General features: G+C 35.4%; 1 long non-coding RNA gene across 1 annotated transcript; it reads right to left on the bottom strand.

Moving 5' to 3' along the window:
* Nucleotides 1-614: 614 nt before the first annotated feature.
* On the bottom strand, nt 615-4836 carry LOC122514175. Its single transcript, XR_006302976.1, has 3 exons — nt 4805-4836; nt 805-885; nt 615-697 (listed from the first exon to the last, which is right to left on the bottom strand). It is a non-coding gene; the product is annotated as an uncharacterized LOC122514175 (long non-coding RNA).
* Between the last annotated feature and the right edge of the window lie 18569 nt (nt 4837-23405).

Raw genomic sequence — 23405 nt, 5'->3', positions numbered from 1 at the left:
GTGATCATCTTCAAAAATAAACGAAACCATGAACATATTTGGATTAATAAAAACGTTTATTTAACTTTCAACTATACCAAATACAATAACCACAAATTCTTCCATCTTTAGGAAAGATTTCGCTCGTGAAACTGAATGAGAAAGACAATAGGTATTACTATAATAATTATACGGACAGGAACTATTTCTCTCTCTCTCTCCGACTCTTTCTCGTTTGAGAAACTTAGTAGGGAAATAATTAATTAGAACCTTCGGTCCAGTAACGCGTTTGAAACAGGCTGACCTTACTAAATACATAGACTATAGTACACTTACATACCTATACTTTCGTACTTACACCCTTATGTATACTTATAGATACATACAAATATATATGTAATGCTTATATACTTATATACTTTATATATGTATATGCTTACATATACAGTTCCAGGATCACACCGTATGGTAATGCGACTTCAGTTCGTGTGACATTCCGCCTAGTTCCTTTTAAGAGGAAGAGGATCCGCAATGTAGTAATGCAACCGAGCGTTTTCCTGTTCCACCAGCTTGGTCCGCGATCCGTGCAAATTACGGTCGGGGACGAATTCTAGTTGCTGCTCTCTTTTCTTCTCTTTCTTCCACCATCACCGATGTTCTTCTAGTTTCCCATTCTATCTTTCTCTTGATCACCTATCTCTCTATTCCCCTAAAACTCCTGATTTGAAATACTCTAGTAATATTGTTACTACCTTTAATAATTATTAATATGCAATGTATGTATATTTTAAACATTTTAAAATGTTCCAAGTGTCTTATACATACTCGATGGTCTGATCAATTTTCTTCCAAGCATCACAGATCTTTTTGTACGCGTTATTTAACTGCGAGACTTCGTTGGACACCCTGTAAAAATAAAATACACATTGCTCGCAATCGTCCGAGTCTTACAATTAAACATTTCTAGTTAAGCTCGAAGTCTTTTGGTATACGCTAATTGTAAGCTGGGCAATAAACACGAGAGGTACGGGACTGGTAAACAAAACGTGTCACACGTTGTCTAAAGCCTACCCTTAAGGTACCTATTTTTCATGCATGCAACAGTGTTGTCACTTTGGACAAAGGAACACATTCATGATTATTTCAATATTTTAGATTAGGGGTTCTCGGGGAACACTGGAAATTCTCTTCTTGGAATAATTTTAGGATTCTCTTAATGAAAAATTAAGATCATTATTCAGCAAAGTTTGATGTTCTTTTGACTAATTTGACATTTTGAAATATGGCAAAAGGGAAGTAAAGGTATGAAAGGGTTAAGAATCCCTACTGTAAATTATTATAATCATTCGGATACTCTTACGATTAATATGCTATCATTTCTTCTTCTTTTTTTTCCTGTAGATTCTTAATGGAAAAAACTCTTACCGTTTATTTCATTTGGTTTCTTAATTTTTCCAACTGTTTTCTTTTTCTCGTATAAAAACTCTTTTACCTAACCGACCATTGAAAAACTCCGGTACGTAACCAGTCGCTCAAAAACTCTTTAACATAGCAAGTCGCCAAAAGCCCTGCATCATAATTAGTCGGCTAGAAAACCCGTAGTTAAAACAAGTAGTCGCTACAAATTTAGTATCATTGTCAGTTGGTAGAAATTTTCTAACAAAATACTGTCCTCGAAAACTCTGAAATATTAGAAACTTCATATATTTTTAATTAAATACGAGAAACATTAACGATAGCTAGTATTTCGTACATTTGTTCGATTTCGATAAAACAAATAATTCGTTTTATGACACGGTGTATTACATTTAATTAATATTAAATTCGTTTTTTTCTTTTTTTTTTTAATTTTCATAAAACTTGTTCAACGTTTCCCATTCGAAATACTACGATCTCGTCGAACTTTTGATTTATCGTCGTTTCCCAATTTTCTTTTCTTTATTTTTCTTCCATAACTTTAGATTAGAATATCGAAGAGCAGAAACGGACCGGTTAGTTTCGTTCGTCGTTGTTCGTGTTTCGTGGCACGGGTCGTATCTTTATCAAGTTTATTTATTTTTTTACATCGTATTTTTTTTTGTCCTTTGGAAAAAATCTATGGATAAGCAAATGAATCCACGCTAATTGGATATCTCAAAAGTTAACTTGCCTTTTCTTCTTCTTTTTCTTTATTTTCATTTTTAACTTCGTTAAAACGAAACTATCTTATTGTTAGAAGAATTTTCTTGTCTCGAGTTTCAAAAAGTATATTAGCTCTCTCTCTCTCGAATTGTTTATCTTTTCTTCGAGACACTAGGGGTAGGGGGAGGTTGAGAGATAGGTTCGGGAGTGTAATAAAAAAAAAAAAAAAGAAAAAAAGTATTAAGGTGCAGAGAACATCGACTGCAACAAAAAGCTACAGGCAGTTGTTATTTTCTTGTTGTTCGTAACGCAGATTCCGCAAGCCTAATCCCTTGTCGCGTTTATATCTTTCATGGAAGGGATGCGACGAATGCAAAGACCCTGGAGCGGTACTCGACATGGCAACGAGTTCACAACGAAAAGGGAGAGAGAATAGTTGGGGTCGCTTTGGTAACTAACGATCGTCGGTGACAAACAGGTCAGTGGAACGAGGATCGTTTATATCCATCTTATTCTCAATCGCTTTTTTATTTATTTCATTTATATCTTCCTTTTGTTTTGTTTTCTTAATGAATGAAGTTTCTTCCAAAGTGAATGAAGACGAAAGAGGGATCTACGGGTTAAGGAAATTCGAATTACGAGAGGAGGAAGAGAAAATGGAGAGAAGAAAAAGAAGAGCTTCGATTGGAAACGTTTTTGGGTTTGATTCGCAACAATTTGCTGATTTATCGTAGTCGAGTTATTGTTAAAGTATGCGTCTTCTTAGAATAAGGAAAATTCGAAAAGTTTAAAAAGTGTAAAACATTGAACAGTTTGAATATACAGAATTGAAATGAAACTACTATAAACTAAAACCGATGTTGCTCGAGTCTTGTTAAAGTAATGGAATCGAAACTGATCGTAAGATGAGAATACGATTAAGAAGGTAACAACACAGTGTTGAAAGAGAGATCATTTTTAACGGAAGGACGGGTAAATCGTTTTACCATTTACCGTGGAATAGATGGCGGGGTACCTAGAGAGAAGATCTATTATTGATATAGTCGTGTAGGTAGGTAGGTAGGTAGGTAGGAAAGGAAAGGTGGGATGAAAACGCGAGAGAGAGAAAGAGCTAGTTCAAACTTTAAGATGTAATCAATCACGGGGGGGTAGGGCATTAGAGTCCGCCTCCAATCTCAAAGCTGCACGGTAGTAGTATGTGCAGCTTCTGTTTTCAAAGTTCTCAATCCGGTAACCGCGGTTCTCTAAAAGTCCCTTTAAAATTAAACGATTCATTTTCTCCTTCCCTATCGGTTGTCTTATCCTACTTTTTCTTTTTTCTTTTTATCTTATCTTTTGTTATACTTTTTTATTCTTTTCTCGGATATTTATTACACGCGCAATTAATTTATTCTTTATTTACGTTCTCGTAAGATCGTTAAAGTTAAACAACGATGGGAAAGTTTTATACTTGGATGAGTGACCGTTTTAGAACACTGCGTGTTGTTTATTTCTGAGAGAGAGAAGTGTTTGAGGATTCTGGAAAAGTATTTCGATTCTTTAAACTTGTCTTATTACATTCAGGGATTTAAAATGAAATTTTCTTTTAATATTAAATGTTTTATTAATATTAAATGTTTTATTTTGTTATTATCGCTGATATAATATTATGACAATCAATTCACTTTGTACCGAAATGTTTTCAATAAGAAAGAACGATCCTTGAGATTTTACCATTTAACAAAGAGTACCTTTTTGTAAAAATAATCATTCGTATTCTTACTCGTTGTTCTCGGTATTTTCAGTATTTTTCGTTCTTTACGAAATAAAATATTTACGAAGAGAAAGAAACCAAAATGGAAAAAGAGAGAGAAAGATAGAGAACTAGTATTCTATCACATCAAAATTAAAGCATGCTACAAAGCAGAACAAAGCAAGGCGATGGGGTGTCTTGTTTGAAAAAAAAGTACAAAACTGTTGAGAAAATGAGGACGACTTTATTCGAAAAAGGATGGAAAGAGAAAAAAAGAGAAAGAAAGAAAGAGAGAGAGAGAGAGAGTATGTGTCTCTGTCTTCGTTTCTCTTTAAATTCGAGAATAGCCAGCTAGCAGTAACTTTGTATGTGCAAACAATTGTTCCAGTTGAAATTCGTTTCTCTTTGAACGTCGATACGAGAAAACCATTAGATTTCTTTCTTCGAAAAAGCTTACTCGTTGAATCGTATCTGATTTATTCTAATGTCATGTCAGATAACGTTCAAATGAAAATTTATTTACGAGAATGATTGGATCGTAATATAATTCGTATTAATTTATTTAGGAGAAATTTTTGGATAATATCGAGGAAAAGAAAAAAAAAATTATCAATTACACGTACGTATGAACTATGAAGAGAAATATGGGAAGAATGGGATAAATCATAAGTATGTTTTGTATGAAAATTCTTCTGGGTCAGTGTCCCTTTTCGATTTGCACAACTTCCAACGAGCGGTTTTCGGCTTCCGTGAGATTTTGACGTCGAATAAAATCGTGCTCGCGATGAACCTTCGACCTCACTCTCCACACTCTATGTATTGAAATACATATATACTTGTATATACATATATATCTTTCTCTTTCTGCTTTTCCTAGTTCATGCTAGCCATGTACTCGATGCGCCTATTCAAACAATTCCCGACGTATGCATGGCCGTGCACCCGTTTTGTAATGTGTAGGTAAGTACATACGTGTATTTTCAGTGGTCTGCAAAGCTGAGTTGCACCGTCGGTGAAAATCGATGTGGTCCAACCGGATGCACATTGCGTGACATATATCTACGAAAGAAAGATAGAGGGAGAGAGAGAGAGAGAGAGAGAGAGGAAGGGAGAAAAGTATCAACGAATTTTTTCCTTTTTCCAAAGAAGAAAGCAACGAGCTCGTGGAACTGCAATAGAAGAAAGAGATAATCCCGAATAACGATCGAGTCGAGTACTCGACGCGTTAAAAAGAAAATTCTAGACCGTAACACGACCTAGCGTTTTTCGAATGGGGAGAAACTACTAAAGATCGATCGTTTCAAATTAATGGAGGGCTTTTTTTTTTGTTTTTACGATACCAACGTCAATATATATATATATATATATATCTTCTGCACGTAAAATCTAAACGAGATCAAATAAAACATGCAATGAAATATTAGATGAAAGGATGGTAATACGAACTCTCTTTACTTAGTTTTATATAAATGAGCTACGAATATACTTTTACGATTATTAAGAAATTTGTTAACGATGTATAATCAAGAAATCTTTTAGCTGAGGGATTTTAAATAGGATGAATTTGATGTACTTTCTTTCCTTCTTTGTTCCTTTTATTTTATTTCATTTGATTTTCTTTTTGTTCACGACTATCGTACTCGAGAGATTGTAAACGGTTCGCTCTGGAAGATTACAACGTTTCGCGGGATAACGTCAGACCGTTCTGGCTTGGATTTAAACTAGCGAAGTCTAACGAGTCATGCGCCGAGGGGGTTAACTGGGTATTAGATGAATATAAAGTCAGTATATCTCGTTGGTAGACCGCATTTAGCTTAAGAATGTTTCTTAGCCCAAGAAAAAAGTTCATATTTCTTTGAAATGCATTATTATTTATCTGCAAAAAATATTCGAATATCGTTAGAGCAAGGTTTCATTAATTTTATTCCGAAATTTAATGGAATATTTTGGAGGTATCGAATGTATGCAAAATTGATTCGGAAACGAAGGTATTAATCGGCAACATAATACGATGTAAATCATATTCGAGTCTAACAAGTAGGAAACAGGTGTTTGAGAAACGCCTGAGATTATCGGTCGAGATTCATTAGGATGTCGAGTAATACGTATTGATATACTGCAGGTGGAAACTTTTGCGACTTATTAGAAAGGAAAAGAAAGGAGAGTAGAAATGACGGAACAAAATTAAATTTATACAATAAAAAAGAGTTTTAAACGATTGAAATTGAATTAGGGCAAGAAGCCATTCGAAAGTAAATCGATAAAAGAAAAACTTAAACTTCGGTACTTTTACTTCTTAGGAATTGATTTTTCGATTGCAGTATAAACTTTCTTTCGAATATTTTACGAATGAGGATGTCAAATTTGTTCTTCCCGATAATCCATCGTTTTTCGCAATGTAATAACTTTTCATTAAGTAGTACAATCCTCGCTGGGTCTTGAAATCAAACAAAATGTATCGAGCGATTCTCGAGAGAACGATTTCGTGGCATGGTTAAACGCATTCGTCGAGAGTTTAAGACGCCGGGGAAAGTTTTATTAGTCTGCCTTTCGTACCCTCTTCTTTCTGTTACTTTTTTTTCCCCCCTAAAAACTATCCTTCTTTTTTCTTTTTTCTTTCTATTCTTCTTTTTCACTTTACCTTTGCTAGGAGGATTTACACATAGGTTTATATTTTCATTGGTGATCCAAGGTAAGAAGATAACAGACGAAAGTCTTTCCTAGCACCGTTAAACCCTTCTTCGTTTTCCTGTCTAATCTCCCTAAAAGATTTAACACCCCGGCAAAAGGTAACGCAAGAAGTAGCGAGCACGGGGTAAGCTGGGTGGTGGGACCACCAGGGGTTGTTGAGGGCGAGGGTTAAGGAGCGTAGCGGTTAAGGGAAATTCAGCACGTAAGTTGGTTACACGGTTTATCGTTTGATCGTTGCTCGCACATTGCGGGCTGAGGTTGGGCCGGGTCGGGGCCGGGTCGGGGCCGGGGCCTTAAAACGGAGCTCGCGCGATCGCGCGAGGTGAATAATCGTGTTCTATCCGGTTTTATGTTAACTAAGAATCCTGGGTACCCGAGACGGGCGGGGGGTGGGCGCGTTAAGGTAACGCGTGCTGCAAAGCCGTGAGGCAATAAATCGGCGGTTCCCAGAGTGCCCCAGGGAATGAACTGACGAAAATATAGCGGCGGCCCGCAAACTAGGAATTGTTAGTTACTGCGCTACGCCGTAAAATATATGAGTTCATGCCGTCCGTGAAGTGGATAGCCGCAAACCCTATCCTCGAGTGGCGGCAAATACACCCAACGCGGAAGGCCCGTCTACGGAAAATCCGAAAACCATCCGAAAACCATCCGAAAACACTCCCTCGCTGGCTATTTCGCACCTTTGATCGATCGCTTGATCTATCTTTCTCTCTCTCTCTTGCTTTGTTTTTTTTTCCTCCTCTATTTCTATTAAACTCTTATGTTACCCGACATCTATCCATTTTTATTTTATCTTATTTTGTTTTGTTTCTTTTTCTAGTCGACTAGTTGATAGAAGTTACACGTGAAAGGATTTCCGATAACTTTTATTTCTTTATCGTTATCCTTTGATTTTTTGAAGAGTCGTCATGTAGAAAAGAGACTGACACGAATGTTACTGAATTAGTTGTGATTTCTGATTTCATCTTGATAAACTAGTCGATCGACTAGATAGTTCGTTCAACCAATGAATCATGTCTGACCGGTCGCATTGAAAATACATTTGGAGAAGACACGTAGTTGTTGGGATGATGAAAGTTCAGAAACATTCATGTTAATGCAACGTGATTGATTAAGCTAACGGAGTAACATATGGCGCGTTCGTCCATTCATTTATAAATTCGCTATAGCTGACGAATGTTTTCCGAATAATATCAAATCGTGGGAGTTAACAAGGAAAATGTCAGTAAATAATATTTTAAATATAATTGAAATAAAATTAAAAAGCGATTTAAATGATACGTTATTTATTTAATTTTTTTTTTTTTGATAAAATTCTGATCTTTAAAATAATCAATTCTTAAATTTAACTCGAAATATGAATTTTGTCTATAACGTATAACCATTTATTATTCTTTGACATAATAAAATAGTTAATGAGTATTCTCATAAGATCAACGAGCATAACGAGCTTCATTTAATTCTGAGAGCGTTTAAAATGATAACAAACGTCGACGCTCGTTTGGGTCGATATGATATACCATGCAAGGGAATTGTGATTTCCAGTTACGCTGTTGACGCGTTTTTAATACTGACGATGCGTGGGTAATTTAGCTCGAACGTGATCCAACTCTGAACGGTAAAGTTGCATCTCTCTCTTTCAACGTATACAATGAATAAAGCTCGAATAACGAAGCACATCGTTATTTTCTCGTCGTATACATGTGTGTGCATACATACATATATATATATATGTATATCGAATAAAAAAAGAAAGATAGAAAAAAATAGAACAGAAGTAAAGTAAAGGAAGAAAATGGCGTGAATTGCGAATGAAACACGTTGGATGTATTTACTTATTGTAATCGTTCCTCCGATGCACTTTATTATATTTTTTTGCCTAGGCATGGGTCATTGTTCTTAATTGGATTCAATTACGTACCACCGACATGACGAGATAAAACACACGCGATATAACGCACAGGAACACGAGAAACACATTTAAACTTAGAATTAATGGATTTAGAAGAAAATAAAGTATTATACATTTTAATACGAATCGAATCGAAACGCATGAAAAGGGTTTCGTGTATACGTTGCGAGTTAATTTGCGCAAAAATCGTACAGCCATTTGTTGCTGTAATAATAGTTCACGAAGGGAACAGATAAAACGAGAGCTTGGCTACGCGGCTACCATTTATCGTAGACACAATGTTTTATACGTTTTGTAAGCCATTCATTGATTTCGTTTTATCTTGATCAGAACATAATCATTTATTGGAGATATATCAAGAGATCAGTCACAGGTGCCATTGATACGTCAGATATACCATGCCAACATTTCAATACTCTATTTCATAGAATTTCTATAGTGTCAAATATTTTCGAGTTATTCGAAATATTTAATCTTTAGACTGGTAGAAATGTTAGACACATTTTTTTTTATAACTTTTTGTATAGGAAATATTTATGTAACGAATGTATTAATTGTTAAAAAAAAAAACAATGATTGAAATTATCGTTCTTTCAATCGATCGTATCGATCTGCAGCATTAACGCAACACATCTAATTAACTTGTGGAACGTTCGAACAGTCGTACGTGGAAACGCGACTGAATAGCAAGAAGGTCTCACGGGGGGATGATAATGGCTATCAGAATTCTCAGTACGTGCCATTAGGTAAATTGTGAAATGCCGTTGATCGCGGTTCACGGTCCAACTCGCGCAGTCGGCCCACGTTCGGATTCTCACGAGCACGGCTAAGTTGCCGAACGGGAACTTTACCGGTTGATTCGATTAAATCCTCGATATGTAGGCAAAACCTTAATGGGAACTGAGAGAGAGAGAGAGAGAGGGAGAGAGAGAGAGATACATTCCGAACCTACGGATTTCAACTCTAACATTTTTATCTATTTAAATATAAATGAACGAGCTTTGAGAAAAATTGATGGAAATCGATTTTATAATTTTCAACTCTCTCTCTCTCTCTCTCAGTGATTTTTATTACACTCGTTGGATTATGCATTTTCATTCCAAGGTTGAAAAAAAAGCTGCGTGCATTATACTTTGTAAACGAACGCTTTTAAATTCTCGTGTCTATCGACGTAGAATGACTGTGACGTGTTGCCCGGAAACAACAAAAAAAAAAAACAAAAAAAGAAATGTAAAATATAACAAATGTTTTGGGATCGTAGCAAACGCATTCTCTGCCTGCTATGCATAAAGAAATCCTTATTTCTCTCTTTGTACACAATGCGTGAACAATTTCTATTGCTTTGAAATAGAGAAAAGATATAAATTTTATCCAATTTATTTTATCGCGGTGAGATCGTACCTGCGCATTCCTTTTTATTATTTTTTATACGTATATACGTATTTCAATTTATTGTTCGAACGCGAATGCAAATTTCGCCGACTTTTACACAATAGCGGGTAATGAAAACTTTTGCGATTCATATAAATAGATAAATATTATTCGACAAATCGTCGATCAATTGATCAAACATATTAAACAAAAATGAATCTTCTTAATTATTGAAAAAGCTATGGAATAAAGAATATCGAAACCGTAAGTATTATCGATCAATTTGTATTTCCTCGATAAACGATTATATTTATATACATTCGGTCAGTTTAATTAAACAAATATTTATATTATTACAAATACGTTTTAAAGGGGAAAATCGATCGTCTCGTTACGGGAAAAAGTACAAAGACAATAACGTTAAGTTTATCCAAATAAATGTCGACAAAAATATATTCACTTTTTCCAGAAAATAAATTCAAGGAAAAAGAGAGTCGTAAGTTAAACTGTCAAGAATTTACTCAATCCCATTCCTATAGAGTGTTATTTCTCTTCTTCGTCGTCCCTTTTCAGGGACGAGTAAAGAAGAAGAAGGAAGAAGGAAGAATAGAAGAGATCGATGCGAAAGCATGGAAACCACCGCCAACGGCATACGGATAGATCCGATCGTTTTCGCAATTCTATCCGGAGATTGTATTTTTCGATCGTTTCGCACGTCACAACTGTGGATTCCGCGGTCTATCGATACACACAAGCTGGTTGGTCGACGTCCACCACCGTCGACGCAAAAAGGGCGGGAATCGACGTTATATACAATGTCTATTTATCTGCCGACAAGTTCAATGGAACCTTGCACCATCTCTCTCACTCTTTTTGACCATTGATATCTTTATCCAACGTTTTTCTCCATAGATTCACTCCCTGTCTGGGTTTGTACCACCCTCTCGTGCTAAACCCCCCAATCCCTACACAACCACCCATCACTATCTCAATCTACTATTTTCCACATTCGCGTTCCTATCATGGTTTTCCCCGTTTATATATGATTCTACTAAAAACATTCTCGACAATACTAAAATAGAGGACAATATAATTGATCTAGTTTAATATTTGATGTAATAATGATGCATCACTTTTAAGGAAGAAATCACCAAAGGATTCTTAACTTTTGATTGGTAGTGTAGGTTTATGAAATACGTATATCTCTATTCATCTACATATATATATATATATATATATATATATATATATATATATATGTGCACACATATATTAACCTTTATGTATCAGAAACAAGCCCGAGGTTTCAACAGCTGACACGGTTCCTTCCAACTTCCTGATCCAGAAGCAATTACTTTGAAAACATGACCAACACACGTGGTCCATTATAACACGACTCACGTTACCTCCTAGTTCTTATTCTTCTACAACGTTGTAGACATCCATAACTTTCGTTTAAAGTTTCGAGATTATGAGAGAGAATCGACTTCGTTGTTAACTTCACACAAACTTCCGTTTTTAAATTTTAGATATTTTCGTATATACACCTGGATGGTAATTATAAAAACGAATACACCGTTAGAAACAAAATGACGCTATATGCCTGAGTATTTTATTTTTGTAAATATTTTTTTTTTCCATCTTTTTGCGAGTGTGTAGAGAGAACGTTTAAATAAAGTGATGGTTTCTGTGAGCGACTGTATGAATAAATTTCGAATAACAACATGGTCCGCACGTGGTTAGAATCTATGAATAAGTGAATGAATGCATGAGAAATAAATGCAACTGGAAAGATAATATTGTTCGAGATCGATAAAACGAAAATCTAGTAAGAAATGTTAATAGAAAAAGGCATCCTAAATTTTCACACCGAGTAAACTCCTATAACAATTTTTTTGTTATTTAATTATTTTTATATTTGCATAGAATAATTGTGCATTCTATAGAATATCCGGATTCTCTCTACATCTACTGTAATATAACATATATATTACAATATACGGTAAATCTAGATATAGATATGTGTGTATATATAGGGTGACTCGACGAAAGTAGCGATCGTATGCGATACGCGTACTGAAATGAAATGCTCCCAACGGAAGCACTGTGTGTCACCGACCACCGGCCACCATATCATTGAATCCACACACCAGTCCCACAAAATAGAACAAATTTCTACGCGATACGAGAAAGTTCTTTCGTTTATACTGACTTTACTTCGTACTCCTTTTATCGTCCGTTTGCACATCGTGACTATTCAATTTTATTTATGATAAATGTCAGCTACGATGATATTACAGCGATGAATTTGAGATAGGAGGAAAAAGATCTAACGGAAACAATAGAAATCATTTGATATTTTATTTTTGTAGGAATATGGAAATATTTTCTAAATATATATTGATAATTAATTTAATATTTCGTTCCTATTCGATTTTCTCGATAACATTGAGTAAGAAATATATATATATATATATGTATAAATATAACTAGTCCATACTGTTTTTGTTATAACCAATATAAGAATCACCGTCTTAATCAACTATCGCTTTTACGTCGGAAGCCGTAAGACATTTTCAATTTCCAGAAGAGATCGTTCGATAGATTTAGCTCACTATTTTCTTTTTTACTATTGACTTTTGATACAGTATCGGCCTTCCTATCATCAATGTTTCGTTATTAACCCATATACGGTTGTCCTGGAAAAAAAGTCAACTTTATCGACAGGGCTTGTTGACAGTTTTGTGAAAAATCTATTTTATTTTTGAAGAAAATCCATTACAAAATATAAATATACCTAATTTTCCATTTACGTGTTAGATCAGTTGGTGGTAGGAAAAAAAAATATGCAACGTATAGAGAAGAAAATAGAAAAATTAAAAATTATTATTGTTGTCTTTTTTTTTTTTAATAAAAAGAACATGGTAATGAAACAATAAAATTCAATTGCAATTTAATGGAATATTATTTAAAATAGTTGTAATAGATATTGATAAACAGAAAACTACGTAAACGAAGATCATAATGTTCATCTATCTCTAATTAGATATTGATTAGTATTGTGCTTGTCAAAGAGAAGATCTGAAATACGATCATTCTACCTGTAAGTCTGTTGTGGATTATCATTACGTGCCTTTGAATCATAGCGAAGGATCTAATACAAAGTGACGTGGTTGTTCGGCTTGTGTACTATGTCTTATTAACATAGTTTGACAGCTCACTCGAGCTTACTTCCATGTAATTACTAATTAATTATTAGTAATGTTGTTAGTTATATTGTACTTTGGATGTATTAACAAGTTTTCTTAACAAGTTTCACGACATAATGCGAGAAATAATAATTATAAATTAAACAGCAAATATAGATCAATTAAATAACGCATAATAATTAACGAATGCACTTTATCTTCAATTATATTTCTTATAAAAAGTTATGATTAAATATTCCACAAAGATAGGAAATAAATAAAAAAAGAAGAAATGCAAGTAAAAATTGTTTCTTCGATATCTTGGAAACGATTGAGTTTTGGATTCAACTCCCAAACGATTTCTGCAACTGTGTAAGCTTTAGAAAATATCTGAGGTTATCGGGTTTGGTCGTACCCTTGGTTAGTTCATTCGTCGTTCTTAATTTTGCCGTCTTTGGGATCCATCGTTGTCGGTGAAATTGCGAGTTACTGTTTGCCGTGGACCCACTGCAGACAGTTGTTGATTTATCGTGGTCGAACAACCGAACCGTTAACGCCTGCCTCGACACCAGACATTTCACTCTTCTCTCACCCCCCCATTTTCCACCCTTCTACCCCCTTTCCACCCACTCTCTGTATGTATTCCCAGGCTGTCGCCGATCGAGTTCGCTCCGAATTCGGGCCGAAGTAGATTTATCGTTGTTACCGGTACGGCTTCGGATGCTTTTTGCTCAGTATCACACACCACTACCCTCAAAAACCTTTACCACCACAAACAACAACGATCATCACCGACGACAAAGAGTTAGAACGAGTTTGTGTTTTCCTCTGACAATGTAAATCCTGACTTCTCGTTTACGACCTGCCCAATTCGAAGATGCAAAGGTGTGTACGTGTTCAACTTCTGTCTCTACCTATTATGGCGCTTGTTTTATTCATTCCCCTACTCAAAATGTATATATATATATATATATAGGGTGGTCACTGTAAGACTTAATGTTATAAAATTGAACTTTCAATGGGGTTGGGAAAACACGATAAGTTTTATTCATACGTAACTGGTTTATTCTCCATGGGATGATGATCTTTAATCTAGAAAAAATTAGAAAATAAAAAAGATTGTAAAGGAACAAGTTATGACTACTTCAAGTGACCTTCCGTATTTCAGTGGTCACCTTGTATATATATATATATATATGATAGTATCTATCGTTTTCTAACAAGAACGATTTTGCGATACGCCAAACGGATTTCGAACGAAAGCTCACGATATATGTACGATGTTGAATTTTTCTCTCTGTATCGATTTCGGTAAACATTGGACAGGATACGGGTGATATCGACGTTGCTAACGGATAAAAAAAAAATGTTAAAAAAAAAAATATACATAGGGTGGGGTCAGTGACTGCATGTATATCACTATTTATCGGTGATTTGGTACGGATCGTCGGTCGTTCCAATTTGTTCACTCTACTGTATGATAGTTTTGTTTGATTTTTTAACATACAAGTGTTAGAATTATTAGACGAACCATCACGGGGTGTATTCGTTTATTATTGACTCCGAATTAAGGGATACAATTCTCGTTGTTTTTTTTCTTTTTATTTTTTTTTTTTATTGCCGATATTGCGATTAATTAAAAAGGATTAAAATTAATACAACGAGAGTGGTGCGTTGAATCGGTTTACCGAGAAATTTGATTTGTTCGTTTCACATGAGATGGACCATATACCATCCTTTAATCGTTTAACCGTATTTTCGTAAATACGATTTATGCGTATTTATTGCGAATGTTACAAAAAAATATTTCTATACTCTACGGCATTTCATACAGTAACAAGTCACATATTTTTTTTTTCTTTTTCTAAGCGATATATCTCATCATTTTTATACGCGTTGATATTTATTACTAAATAAATACTGCGGGTAATACAACATTATAAAATATGATATATTTTATAAAACGATAATTGAATATATAACGAAGAATGAAATGTTAATGTTGAGAATGTATTTTTTTTTTTTTATAATCGTGTGTTGTACATAACTTATATAATTTAACATTACTGTATCTTGAAATGTTTTTTACGTTTTTGTCTCGAATACAAATCTTTGAAGATTTCTATCACGAAAGCTGACAACTCTCTCGTGAAGATAGAACATCGTAGAATTTGGTGATAGGTCCTCGTGGAACATTCATAGGAGCTATGTAGGTTGGATTGGTTCGTCGTTACTTCGATAAGGATCATCGATCGTGTGGTTGAGCTATCAAAGACATTGACACGATCGTCGGCTATTCGCGATTCACGACCGAGATTTGCATTTAACCGTTTCACATATCCGTGAGCATGATTCCTACCAGCATTCAGTGATGTTTGGAACGATTTTCATTTGGTTTTATGTATTTTTCAAATCGATGGGCTATCAACATATATTTATTCTTGAACTATGATGATAAAGATAGTAAAATTATATAGTTTTGAATAAAATATTGTAAATATAGTTAAATGATTAATATCGTTTAAATGTTGATATGTAGGAGGACACTGGATAGAAAATTAGATTTCGTAGCTAGCGGACGTGATCTATCGTTCGTCGATCATCGTCGTCATGTAGCAATTCATCATCGTCTTGGCCAGTGAATCCATCTAATTTCACTCGGTGGTGAACGATGTTTCGTATGTCAACGACAAATGTCTGTCTCTCGAGTATCATTGAAACATTTCGTTACGGATAAGATTATTCATTCTTAAATGTTATCATCGAGTTATATTAACGTTGTTGCATAATTCAAAAAATAGAAGAAAATTGAAAGAAAGATTGAAAATTTTGGGTTTCAGTATCGAATCGGTCGAACAATTCGATCGTTCATTCGGTTGGTCGGTCAGCAGCAGCAGCAGCACTGGCGGAAAACAAGGAGAAGCATGCTCGTAAAATATTATGTAGGATAAGGAGATCTTGGCGCAGCTCCACAATCGATGCCAATGCAGAAGTCTGGAAAGTTTAGCCGAGTGAAGAGCTTAGCGTGGCTGCTGCTGCTGCTGCTGCTGCTGCTACTCCTGGTACTCCTGGTTCTAGAGGTTGCTGGTGGTACTTCTGCTGTTGTTCCAAAGTTTCATCCCTTTATAAATAAACTTTCGTCGTGACCTCCATTCTCTTTCTATCCTTCTCTGCGTTTCCTACCCTCGCCATCAAAACCACCCACTACCCCACCCTCTTCAACTTTCTTTCTCTTTCTGCCCCCACTACAACTGTCACGTGTTCAAGCTTAAACGTCTAATCCAGGATGGACCGCACCGTCTCGCATCAGGAATCAAAACCGCACCTGCCGGTTGCTTGGTTGCTTGCTTGGTTGCTTGCTTGCTTGTTCAAGAGAACATTCCGAATACAAGAACTAAGTTATCCTTCTCTTGTTTCGAACGGGACAAGTCAACAAGTGAGATCTTACTTGGAAAAGGGAAACTTGATCGTACAACAACTACTACTACTATTACTATTGCAAACATTTTTCTAAAGATAGGAGATAAATCTTTCTCGAAGATCCCTTTATCGTACTGAGATCTGTTAGCTGTTTCCCCTTAACTTGGCAAATGTCCTCTAAAGGATTCTTGGATTGTACTTTTTGCTAAATGTTAATAGCCATGTATGCATGTACACTATTTGCCAAAAACTTGGAATCCCTACATAAGGAATCAAGATGAGATAAAATGAACATTTTTAAAGTAACCAAGGTAGATTTGATTTGTCGAAGAAAAAAACTCACGAATCGTATGTCTTACTTTTTTTGCAATATTTTTCCCGATCAAGGAATGCATATATTCGATATTTAGCAAAATCAGCAAGCGATCGTAAACTCTTGGCAGATAGTGTATGCAAATACATATGTTCTTACGTATGTAAAGTCTTTAAGGACTTTTGCTCGAGTTTAAGGAGGAATTTCTTAGCGTTTAGTATATCACTCTAAGATCGTTTAAGTATTCAAAACGTAGCATCAACAGAAATGAGGGAAACACCACGTACACGTAGAAATAGAGAGAGAGAGAGAGAGAGAGAGAGAAGATATTAGTCGTATGTTTCTTGTTCTAGTTGTTGTTGTACTTCTTCTTCTTCTTCTTCTTCTTCTTCTTCTTCTTCTTCTATTTAGTTTCAAGTAACGTTCTAGCGTGAAAGATAAATAAATTTTCGGCACGAGGCTCGCGTGACGAACTTAAACGTTGCCGAATAGCTGCACCGCACGTAACGTCGATTGAGCAAACTAGCTCGATCGCAGGGGTTTACCACTTTTATTTGTATTTCTAGAAGGAAGAAGAACTACTTTATAAAGTAAGAGAAGGAAAATACACTTGGAAGCGGACTACTAGTAATTCGCGTTTATAAAGTGGCGAGATGATATTCCGAGGAATCTTTTACGAAAGAAAATTCTAGTCTCGTTTTAACCATTCTCTGATCGTTAAGTTGAACGTCTTTAAATCATAATTTGAGGACGAATGGCAATCGCGTGGGATTTCAAATCGATCCTTAACACCGAACGAAGTGACTCCGTAGAAAGAAAGAAAGAAAGAAAGAGCGAGAGAGAAAGAGATAGCAATTCCCGAAGTAAAATTACGGTAACAAAGCAATTTCCTGTACGATACGAGGTGGAGACGTTCTAATGGCCCTTTCGTCCTTCCATTCTCTAAAGCAACAGGTTATACTATCTTCTCTCGTATACAGGGGGTCTTGGTTTTCTTCTTCTTCTTCTTCTTCTTCTTCTTCTTACACGCGTGGAACGTATGCTAGCAGAGATAGAGCAAAAATTCTACACGGTAGTTCGTTATATACATTCTCCAGTGTTACACTCTCCACCTAGTTGGCATGTTTTTTATACCTGTTGTCCTCGATAAAGGACTGACTAGGCACAAAAAAAGATGCTCATCCTCGTGCTCCTCGTTCATAGTATCCATCATCCAACCTAGAAAACGATTTTAATGTATCTAAGTAATTTCTTTTCAGGATCGTCGTACCATTCTATTTTTAAGTCTTCGCTTAGCTTCGTTACATCCTTATGAATTATTATGCCGATATTTTTCAAGTTTCTTATCCTTCGAATTATTTTTCCTTGCTTTTCACATTTTATCATCCTTGTTAAATATTGCAGTGATTTTAATCTTTAATGTTAATTAAATAGAAATAACGGAAAATGTATTTTGAACGAAAAAAAATTGTGTTATTCTGATGCAATCCTGACAGGTATTAAAGTAATCTTTTAATATTACAAGCAATTTAAGCAACGTATAAATCGTACTATTTGTTTTATCAAAATGAAATAATAAATAAATAAATAAATAAAAAAAGAAAGGAAAGGATTTTCCGGGTTGGACAAAAAACAACAAAAATACGAACAGAAAAAAGAGAGAAAGGGGGACAGGGGAGTGTAATCGTATTGCGTTTTCTATATCATGGCCCCGATGAAAAATCTCCAAACCGGGAAAACAACTAGGTCGAAAAATATTTCGGAGGATGGCGTTGGTTCAACGTCACGGATGACAGTCCAGTTGCAATGCAAGCAGTAGTCTTGTCGAGTTCTACCCAGTATACCTAGTCTACCTGGTCTTGATATTGTTTCATCCTCTGCTTCGATGCCAGGATATCTCGTGTAGAAGGATTTTGTGACGTTCAACGTACGAATGAATGCATTTTCCTGTTATTCACGTTTATGTGCATCGAGTTTGTCCAAATTCGATCCTTAAAATTAAAATATTTTATTTCTACTTTCAAATTTGTCATAAAAAAAAATATTACATTTTAATTAAGAAACGTCGTTCGTAAGAAATTCGTTCTTTTTCGGGTAAATATTTATATAAAAAGTAAAGTAGAAAATAAAAATGAAATAACGCATATATATGTATAAACATTTAAACGCATCCAATGCGATTCGTATATTATAAAATGAAAATCTTTGCACGGTAACTTTAATATTATCGATTTTCTAATGTATATCTATAGAATATTAAAATTTGTCAATTAATAATAATTCCAAGAATACACAGTTTTAATCTAAACATGACGTAGTGTTAGATCCTGTATATGAGTACTTATATTATACGATATACAACAAACAAGATTTCATTAATAGATCTTCTCATGGAAATAGTGGTCATTTATCAAGTATATTACCCTTCGGTAACCCTTTACCTGTTCCCTCATCCATCGCGATATTACGGCTTAAACTTCAGCTGTTCCAACTTTGATAATATCTGCGTTCAGAAGCGATCGTTATTACAGGCGTTTACCGTCATCGCGACCTGCTTTTGTACTCTTGTCCAACGTTGTACACGATCTCATAAAGCCTTTCCCAATCTGCAGCCGGCAGGCATTATAAGTAAAAGCCCATGATAATAATTGCATTTGATAGGTCATTCGTAAGCCAAGTAAATCGAATCCAGTTTATGAGTTAATAATGATCAACCCCCCCTCCCCTATCGATTGATATAAATAAATTTCGATAATCGAACGATTGAAAAGTTCAAAGAAAGACCATAATCATTTGGAATGAGATAGGATTGAGGGAAAAGGGATCGGTTAGGGAGGAAGCGATAGTCAAGTTCATTGGTATTTCTACGTTTTCGCGATTAATCGTTCGTCTTCGGGTCAAGTATAATTAAACGAAACTTCAGAAGAATTTCACTTAGCATCGGGGAGGGGGGGGTTAGAAATCCAATGTGTTACCCATTGTCCCAATGAAAACTAACCGTACCGAAAACTTTCGACGTATATCAAAGATAGTTCGATGGTATTCTGTTATTTCTCCTAAACTGTCTCTTTTCGATTACTTTTCTAAAAGATATTAATGAACTTGAGAAATGTAATAACTGGGATGCCAAAATTTCTTAGAAGAAAATGTTCAATGGATATGAGATTTTACGATTCGAATTGATTACACGAGTTTTAGTTTGATTTTTATCTTAATCCAATGAAGTATTCAATGTTAACAACAGTTTTAAATTGTTTCGTAAAATATGTAATTAAAAAAGGATTTTAAAAGAGTAAAGTATTTGTATTGGTAAAAACAATATTACAATTTTAATCGAATATACAATTTTTTGAATTAATACGATGAAATTGTTGAATTATTCGATTTCATTTGTTTGCCAGTCAAAATTCTTCTCCTATTTTCCATTTCTTTCGAAAAATTAAATATGAATTTAAGTTTCGATTCGAAAGAGGAACTTCTTCGAAAGGTAAATTTTGATGCTTTTATCGTTAATATAATTTATTAAGAAAGCGAAAGAATAAGTCAAAGAGGGAAAGATGTTAGAATGAAAATAATGTAGACGTCAGTGTTCGTTCCTCTTAACGATAAAAATCTTCTTCATTTTATACGAAATACAAGCAAATGATGTTTTAGTATGAGCTTTAAGAGGGAAGTGAATTAAAAAAGTCTTTAAGTTAAATAAGCGAAGTTAAAGTGAAGCTCGTGTTGGCAGTACGGAAGTAGCAAAGTAATTAGCGATTGCACAAGGATTGTATCATCCTCGAATTGGTTAGTTTGACTACTCTATTTTATTTTTATTTATTTTTTACGTTTATTCGTGTATTTTATTTTAATCACAAATTTGGATTTTACGCGAATGAAAATGAGACGTTAAAATAACTTTAAAACGCGAAATCGGAACATCGCGTATCGTTGTTAAACGATCATTAATTTCGTGCAACTAATTGCCACGCTATTTCTTTTCTTTTCTAAAATCACGAGTCCCAAGAATTACTCCTTGAAAGTAAATGTATAGTAATAAAAATTTTCACACGCGTAAATAAAATCGCCGTACTAATTTCGCCGAACATTTTCAAACCTTTATATTATCTCGTATAAAAGCCAAGTATACCTAAAAAGAAAGAATATTTGTATCGCGTCTAAGGTAAGAAATTTTTACGATAGATCTCGAAGCTCGTACGGATAATGGAAGACTCGTGCTAATAAAAATAAGTATAGACGTTAAGCTCGTAGAAAATTTTTCGTAGTGCCAACAGGCGTATTAGTATGAGCGTGAAGGAATTGGGGGATGGTTGGGCCTCCGAGGAAATAAGTTCTACGAGTACGATCGGTTAAAACGGGTCTTGCATTATGAGCAATTCGAAGACAAACGAGAGAGAGAGAAAAAATAAGGAAGAAAACGAATGCAAGAGAAAGAAAATGAGTAAATGAGTGAGTGATGAAGGAATGAAACGAAAGAAAGAAAAAGGAAGCAATGATAGAAAGATAAAAATAAAAAACGGAATGAGAATGAAAATGAGAGAGAGTGGGAGGCAAAGAGCAATTGAGATAAAGGAAAAGTTGGAAAGGGAGAAATAGAGAAAATTAGGAAGTGGATGAGAAGTGGGAGAAAGAGGAGACGAAGGTGATGGGGGGTGAAGGTGGTGAAGGTAGAAAGACGCGTCAGAGACGAGCGTCGAAGCACGTCCGGACGTAATTTAACTTTGGTACAGTAGGAGATTCTCTGATAGGCACGGAAGAGTGCACCCACCTGCTGCGGACGTAAAGTTCGCAGTTACGTTGGATATATTGTAGCTTTCAGTGCTCTTAACAAACGAGGGTACTCGTTATACTTTCAACCGGCTATTACTACAACGTTCGTTTCCCTCTACTTCCCTATTCCACCCCTTTTTTCTATCTTCTTTTATATACGCGTAGGTATGGACACTCTTGAGTTTAGCAAACAAAAGTAGAAAGGGAAAGAACGAGAAGAGGGAGAAGGGGAGGAGCAGGAGGAGAGAAAAAAAGGCCGAGGGTTGGAAAAGAAAAATATTCTGGCAGGACGAGTGGTAGCAACGTAACAAGGGAGGATTCGCGTAAATCGGGCACCTTGTTACTCGCACGGAAATGAAATTCTATTTTGAGGAATATTCTACGACTATCCTTCTGTATTCTCTTTCCCTTCTCTTTCCTTTCTTTCGTTCGTTCGTTCGTTTCTTCCTTCCTTCCTTCCTTCTTCCATTCACCCGTTTCTCTTTAGCACTCGTTCTATTTTCTCTTTTCCTCTAACGACGCGTAGCATGTACGGCAATAATTCTTGCTAAGCTACTTAAGTCGCAAGCGACGCTTGGATTTTACGAACGAGTAATCGCGCATTTCCCAAGAACCGTTTCTAGTATTGCAAAGAGTGATAGATTCCGATAAACGGATTCGAGTAAGACGTGATTCTCTTTCGGTGTGAAGTGTTCGAATAAAAATAGAGGCTGAGAGAGATAAAAAAATAAGAAAAAGAAATAATAGATATGGCGACGGGAGAGACCGGAAAATAAGTTTATTATTTTCTTTTAACATATCCGACACACCGAGCACGTTTGTGTAATACGATCGATACCCCTTCAACGAACATTTCTATTATATCTAAAAATGAAAAAGAAAAGGGATTGTCGCGAAATAAATAATCCCATTAAATGGGACGTTCAAAATCATTGTTTTCGATTAATGCAATTATTTAGCGTTGCATAAATGCACCCTTGTAACCGTACTAATCGCTATTTCTTTCCTATTGATTTGTTTTTTTGATATCTTTTTGCTCATTTTTTTCTCCCTTTAAAAGAAAAAAAAAAGAAGTAAAAAAAAGAAAAATATAAAAATAACGATCCCCGTTGAAAATCCACTTGGGTAATCTCGGTAGAGTCATTGTAATTACTGTCGCTTCTTCGTTAGAGAGAAAAATCGTCGTAAATCCCTAGTCGAATGGCACTCTCGTACTCGTGTTTCGTCCTGTCTCGTACGAACGGGGTATATAGTGCAACGTCATTAGGTACATGTTGTCGGTGGTAGTGTTAGTGTTGCTACTGTTACCACTATTGAGAGGGAGAGAGAGAGAGAGAAAGAGGAGAAATATACAGACGCGTGCGCGTGTAATAACAAAACGTAATGCAATTAAAAAGAAGTCCAACCCAGAGTAATACCGTGTGTAAGCATTTATACGTATTACGATAGGGTGACACAGAGAGGATCCCTGTTTTGTCGTGTTTCGCGTCCTCTTGTTTCTCGATGGTCTGTGGATCTACAAAACGAGTCGTAAAAGTTCGAACAAGCGAGAGAGAAAGAGAGACAGATAGATAGATAGATATATAGATAGATAGGTATAATAGATAAATGGAAAGTGTGAGAGAGGGAGATAGATAAATAGAAAGTTTGCGAGAAAGCGAGGAAGATAGAGATATAGGACAAAGCGAGAGAGTTTCTTCCCTGCCTACATTGTCACACGACCGAGAGGGATGAGAATAACAGGGGGGAGGTGAAGAAGGAAGGAGTAGATCGAGGGGCTGAGTATTCGCATTTTCCTCAGGCATCTCATTGTGTGTACCGGGTTATGATTTACGAGGATTCGTTTCTCATTCGAGCTCTTACAAATTGCGATATCCGAGCTAAGTCGTCGACTACGTCGTC

The sequence above is a fragment of the Polistes fuscatus genome, unplaced genomic scaffold (assembly GCF_010416935.1).
Source record: "Polistes fuscatus isolate 324 unplaced genomic scaffold, CU_Pfus_HIC Scaffold14, whole genome shotgun sequence".
In the NCBI taxonomy this organism is placed as follows: domain Eukaryota; kingdom Metazoa; phylum Arthropoda; class Insecta; order Hymenoptera; family Vespidae; genus Polistes; species Polistes fuscatus.
This window is presented reverse-complemented; position numbering and strand designations above follow the sequence as displayed.